We start from the raw sequence: 6,471 nt of genomic DNA, 5'->3' as shown, positions 1-6,471 counted from the left end.
AGCTTTCCAAAGGCAGAATAACTTAATTTTAACGAATTCTTTTTTTTTTGTCCCATTTTGCCCAGCACATTGCAATTTTAACTCAGGCCTCTCTCTCTCTCCGACGTTTAAAATAAGTTAGCAAAGAAACTTCTGCATCTTGTTGGAAGGTCGAAAAGTCAAAAACAAAAGAACATACACATTTATATGGTAACGTTCTCGAAATTCCAAATACCTAACACACTTTTAACGCCAATTCAACTTTCAGAGAAGTGGTAAAGTTTCTTTTTTTTTCGCTCTGGAGAAGCTCTGTCGAACCAATTCGTCCGTCCAAACGGAATATCACAACTTGTTCCCTGCTTAATCCATCCTATTTATACCCCTGCCCCTTTCTTATCTCCACTCGGCTCCGGTCCAGATCTTTGCGTCAGTGCAAAACAACAAAAGATGGGGTTTTTTTCAAAGAAAAACTCCATCACTTTTTTCCTGGTACCAATGCAAATACGCCCACACCCTTTCTCCCTACGTAACCCCGAGCCCTCCCCAGCTAACCTCCCCAAAGAGGGCTGCTCCCCACCCCCCCACACGCCCCCCACACCCCCAGTGTCGGCCAATTGATAGTCTGAGCTTCGCCCAGGTGTGAGCGCCACGGATCGCCCAGATTCCACAGGTGAGTTCTGAATTCACTCCTGCAGACTGTCTCAACTGCCTGGCCGCTTTGCGTTTTGTCCAAAGTTCCCCAAGTTCCTCTCAGTCAAGATGTGAGCGCATCATCTAGAATTTACACAGGCTGCTGTATGTTTCAAATATTCCCAGTCTCAGCTCCAGGACACGGCAGCGTTAGGACAGGTTCCCCTTCTCTCCCTCCCTCTCTCTCTGCGTATCTGTCTTTCTTGTCTCTCGATCTCTCTCCTTCTGCATCCCCCTCCTTTATCTGTGCGTATCTCTCTGTGTCTATCTGTCTTTCTCTCTCTCGCTCTGTCGATCTATGTGTGTGTATCTCTCCCTTTCTCTCTATCTCTGTCCCTCTCTCTGATGTCTGGGTCTCTCTCTCTGTCGTTGCCTCTGTCTCTCTGTATCTCTCTGTCTGTGTCTCTGCATCTCTGTCTCTATGTATCTGGGTGTGTGCGCGCATTTCTGTGTGTGTGCGTCTCTCTCTCTGTCTCTGTATCTTTCCCTGTATCATTCTCCCCCTGTCTCTCTGAAACTTTCTTCTCTCTCTATCTCTCTATATCTCTGTATTTCTGTCTTTCTGTAGCTGTCTCTCTCTCTCTCTCTCTCCCTGTCTCTCTCTCTCTCTCTCCCACCTTGTCTCTATATCTCTGCCTGTCTCTCCCTCTCTCTCTCTTTCTCTCCCTCCCTGTCTCTCTCTCTCCCTGTCTCCCTCTCTCTCTCCCTGTCTCTCTCTCTCTCTCTCCCTGTCTCTCTCTCTCCTTGTCTCTCTCTCTCCCTGTCTCTCTCTCTCTTTCTGTCTCTCTCTCTCTCTGTCTCTCCCTCCCTCCCTGTCTCTCTCTTTCCCTCCCTGTCTCTCACTGTCTCTCTCTCTCTCTCTTTCTGTCTCTCTCTCTGTCTCTCCCTCCCTCCCTGTCTCTCTCTTTCCCTCCCTGACTCTCTCTCTCCCTGTCTCTCTCTCTCTTTCTGTCTCTCTCTCTCCCTCCCTGTCTCTCTCTCTCCCTGTCTCTCTCTCTCTCTCTCATGCTGTCTCATGCCGCTTATGTGTCGAGCCGCTGTTCATACACAGATCCCTCGCTAAATAAAATCAAATCTCTCCACCCGTGCCGCCAGTCTGGGATGGGCAGGCGGGAGAAGCCAGAAGGAAAGATTGAATCTTGCCAGTGGCTGAGTTGTATTAACTGATCGCTAACTTCACAGCATCACTGCTGGCAGGGTAGCTGTTCAGGTCGGGGACAACTCGATGATACAATCATTGCCCTGATGTTTAGAGTCAATAACTGAAGAGTTACAATGTTGGCATGTTCTCCTTAAATTACCTTGGAATGTGAGTTTTAAACTTTAAATCTGATCACATAAATGCGTTGTGTGTGTGTTGGTGTTAACCTGTTGCTAAGTGACACTCCACAGATGCCCCCAAGTCAGGGGCGCTATTTATCAGCGCAGGGCTGGCGTAAGGGAGGAAAATTCCGGCGCAAAGTGTGCAATGCACCCGGAGCATTGGCTGGGGAGCAGAGCTGGCTGCTGTGGGTAGGGCAGGATCAGTTCTCTGTGATAAATGTCTGAAATGCCGAGGGAGCAGTTAACTGCGGGTACATGCTTCCAGCACTCTGTAATCTCGAATACAATCCTCATTGTCAAACAACTGGAATGCAGATCTGTTCATTCTGCCCGCGGCAATGTTAATTCCTTACCCGGAGTTTACCATTTAAAAGGGTCATTTTCAGAGGCCAGGTCCTTTTTTGTTGTTGAGAGAATTGGGGTTGAATAATTGGTGAGTGGCAAGTTTAATACTTTGGGACGAGCTACCAAATCTTGATACATACATCCTTCAAACCCTATCCTGTAAATTGATGGAATGGAGCCTGGACACATTTGGGGTAATTTACTCTGGAAAAGGTAGTGACTTTTCCCCCTCCTGTTTCTGAGACAAATTGTGGATTAATTTGCAATGTTGAACCAAGCCAGTTTCACAATGTAACCTTTCCCCTGACTGCAACCAGGACAGACACCTTCACAATCCCTCCCTACCCCCTCACTCACTCCCCCTCCCCTCACTCACCCCTCACTCACTCCCCCATCTCCCCCTCACTCACTCCTCCTCCCCTCACTCACCCCTCACTCCCCCATCTCCCCCTCACTCCCCCATCTCCCCCTCACTCCCCCTCTCCCCCTCCCCTCACTCACCCCCTCACTCCCCCATCTCCCCCTCACTCACTCCTCCTCCCCTCACTCACCCCCTCACTCCCCCATCTCCCCCTCACTCACTCCCTCACTCCCCCATCTCCCCCTCACTCACTCCCCCTCCCCTCCCCCTCCCCTCCCTCACTCCTCTCCCCCTCACTCACTCCCCTCTCCCCCTCACACTCCCTCTCCCCCTCACTCACTCTTCCTCCCCCTTCCATCACTCACTCACTCACTCCCCCTCTCCCCCTCACTCACTCCCCCTCCCCCACATTCACTCCCCCCTCACTCACTCCCTCCTTTCTCCCTCACGCACTCCCCCCTCTCTCCCTCATTCACTCCCCCCTCCCCTCTCCCCCTCACTCACACCCCCCTCTCCCTAACACACCCCCCCTCACTCATCCCTCACTCACTCCCCCTCCCCTCACTCCCCCTCTCCCCCTCACTCACCCCCCACTCATTCCCCCCGCTGTCCTTCTACACTCCCCCCACCACCCTCCCTCCCCTCCTCTCCCCTCCCACTCCCCCTCCCTTCCACTATTCTCCCCCCACCATTCCACTCCCACACGCCACCCCTTGATTCGATCAGAAGAATCTTTGACAGACAGAGAGTGGATATAAATATTTCACAGTGCGTCAATAATTGTTCAAGAGAATCTTGTCCAAATGCAGAGAAACATTCTCCCCATCACAGCCTGGACAGATATATCAGAAAAGACCCCAAGTGGGGAGAACGCACTGTGAGAAACTATAAACGCAAATTAAATTAAATTATTTTCTTCAAAATTAAACTCTGGGATAAAAAAAATGGAAGAAAGATTTATTTTCAAATTGCAAAGTTAAGATAGGGTTGCAGGAGTTGGAAGATTGAGAATCTTTTACCTCTGATGGGGCCACTGGTCCCCTGATGTCATTTAGTTCCAATTTCAAAGCACCCCAAGACTTAAAAGCAATCACTGACCCTGAAAACAAATAGTTCCTACAGGGAATAGGGGCTGGAATTGTCACCAGCAGATGATGGGACTTCCTTTCAAACCACACCTGGGTTGAAACGAGGTTCCTGGTCGGTCGATGGAACCTTGATCAGGATTTGACACTGGGACCAGTACGGTGGACCACCTCCAAGTAGCTGGTGTTAACTTTAAACACTAATTAACCCTTAGGTGACCCACGCTGTACTAGCACTGATTTGATTTGATTTATTATTGTCACATGTATTGGGATACAGTGAAAAGTATTGTTTCTTGCGCGCTATACAGACAAAGCATACCGTTCAGAGAGTACACAAAGTTTATTTATTAGTCACAAGTAAGGCTTGCATTCACACTGTGTTACATAGTGAAGTTACTGTGAAAATCCTCTAGTTGCCGCACTCCGGCGCCTGTTCAGGTACACTGAGGGAGAATTTAGCACGGCCAATGCATCTAACCAGCATGTCTTTGGACTGTGGGAGGAAACCGGAGCACCCGGACAAAACCCACACTGACATGGGGAGAACGTGCAAACTCCACACAGACAGTGACTTAAGCCAGGAATCGAACCCGGGTCCCTGGCGCTGTGAGGAAGCAGTGCTAACCACTGTGCCACTGTGCCATGGGGAGAAGGAAGGGAGAGGGTGCTGAATGTAGTGCGAATTAAATAAATATATATATTACTTTACACATTCTATCTATCTATCTATATAGTATCATATACATATTTAGGTTATATTTTATTACACATATTAAGGAAAATATTACATTTTCTATATTGGATTCCCAGATTTAGTAAATGTTTTCTATGTTGCCGATGTGTTAGATACACACGGGATTGTGGGTGTCGTTGAATAATAAAATACAATACTCAAAACATTGATTTAAATCCCGGAGTGCGACATAATAACTATGGCATTTTCTTCAATAATTCCGTCACTTGGTCTTAATTATTCGGTTCAGAAATAGAATTCTTTTCAGAAGAGGTTGGAGTTGTGGAGTTGCAATGGACAGTTTGTGTGATACTGCCATTATATTGGAATCTCGAATCCCGACAGTGCAGAAGGAGGCCATTTTGCCCATCGAGTCTGCACTAACTCTCTGACAGATCATCCCATCCAGGCCCTATTCCTATAACCATATATATTTACCCTGCTAATCCACCTAGCCGCCACATCTTCGGACACTAAGGACCAATTTAGCATTATCAATCCACCTAACCTGTACATCTTTGGACACTAAGGGGCAATTTAGCGTGGCCAATCCACCTAACCTACACATCTTTGGACACTAGGGGGCAGTTTAGCATGGCCAATCCACCTAATCTGCACATCTTTGGACACTAAGGGACAATTTAGTATGGCCAATCCACCTAACCTGTACATCTTTGGACACTAAGGGGCAATTTACCATGGCCAATTCCCAACTTGCACATCTTTGGACGCTAAGGGACAATTTAGCATGGCCAATCCACCAAACCTGCACATCTTCATATTGCTGGGATAGTTCACTAGAAGTGTTCGAATGTGGTATTTCCCCAATCCATCACGCAAACCAGCCTCCCATCCATTGACTCCATCTACCCTTCCCATTGCTTCGGAAAAGCAGCCGGTATAATCAAGGCCCCCACACACCCCAGACATTCTCTTTTCCACCTTCTTCCATCGGGAAAAAGATACAAAAGTCTGAGATCACATACCAACCGACTCAAGAACAGCTTCTTCCCTGCTGCCATCAGACTTTTGAATGGACCTACCTTATATTAAGTTGATCTTTCTCTGCACCCTAGCTATGACTGTAACACTACATTCTGCACCCTCTCCTTTCCTTCTCTATGAACGGTATGCTTTGTCTGTATAGCACGCAAGAAACAATACTTTTCATTGTATACCAATACATGTGACAAGTATTCCTTCTCCCCTATGTACTCTATGAACGGTATGCTTTGTCTGTATAGCGCACAAGAAACAATATTTTTGACTGTATGTTAATACATGTGACAATAATAAACTAAATCAAATCAGTGCTAGTACAGTGTGGGTCACCTAAGGGTTAATTAGCGTTTAAAGTCAACCCAGCGACTTGGAGGTGGTTCACTGTACTGGTCCCAGTGTCAAATCCTGATAAACATTCCATCGATCAACCAGGAACCCCATTTCAACCCAGGTGTGTTTTTGAAGGAGGTCCCACCATCTGCTGGTGACAATTCTAGCCCCCATTCCCTGCATAAAGTATTTTTTTTCAGGTCAATGATTTTCAAGTCTTGAGGCGCTTTGAAATCGAAACTGAATGACATCTGGGGACCAGTGGCCTCCGTCAGAAAAGCTCACTTATTAGTGTCACAAGTCGGCTTACATTAACACTGCAATGAAGTTACTGTGAAAATCCCCTAGTCGCCACACTCCGGCGCCTGTTCGGGTACGCTGAGGGAGAATTTAGTATGGCCAATGCACCCTAAGAGTTTTAACAACACCAGGTTAAAGTCCAACAGGTTTATTTGGTAGCAAATACCATAGTTCACCCCAGTCCAACGCCGGCATCTCCACATCAATACACCCTAACCAGCACGTCTTTTGGACTGTGGGGGGAAACCGGAGCACCCGGAGGAAACCCACGTAGACATGGGGAGAACATGCAGACTCCACACAGACAGTGACCCAAGCTG

General features: G+C 47.6%; 1 protein-coding gene across 1 annotated transcript in view; it reads left to right on the top strand.

The window, feature by feature from the left end:
• Nucleotides 1–483: 483 nt before the first annotated feature.
• LOC144480506 (dual oxidase 2-like) overlaps nt 484–6,471 on the top strand; it is a 97,204-nt gene continuing 91,216 nt past the window's right edge. Inside the window, exon 1 of the mRNA XM_078200003.1 lies at nt 484–649. The gene's annotated coding sequence lies outside the window, so the exon portion shown is untranslated. The remainder of the gene's footprint in view (nt 650–6,471) is intronic.

The sequence above is a fragment of the Mustelus asterias genome, chromosome 29 (genome assembly GCF_964213995.1).
Source record: "Mustelus asterias chromosome 29, sMusAst1.hap1.1, whole genome shotgun sequence".
In the NCBI taxonomy this organism is placed as follows: Eukaryota; Metazoa; Chordata; class Chondrichthyes; order Carcharhiniformes; family Triakidae; genus Mustelus; species Mustelus asterias.
Note: the sequence above shows the minus strand (reverse complement) of the source record. Positions and strands in the feature narration are given on the sequence as shown.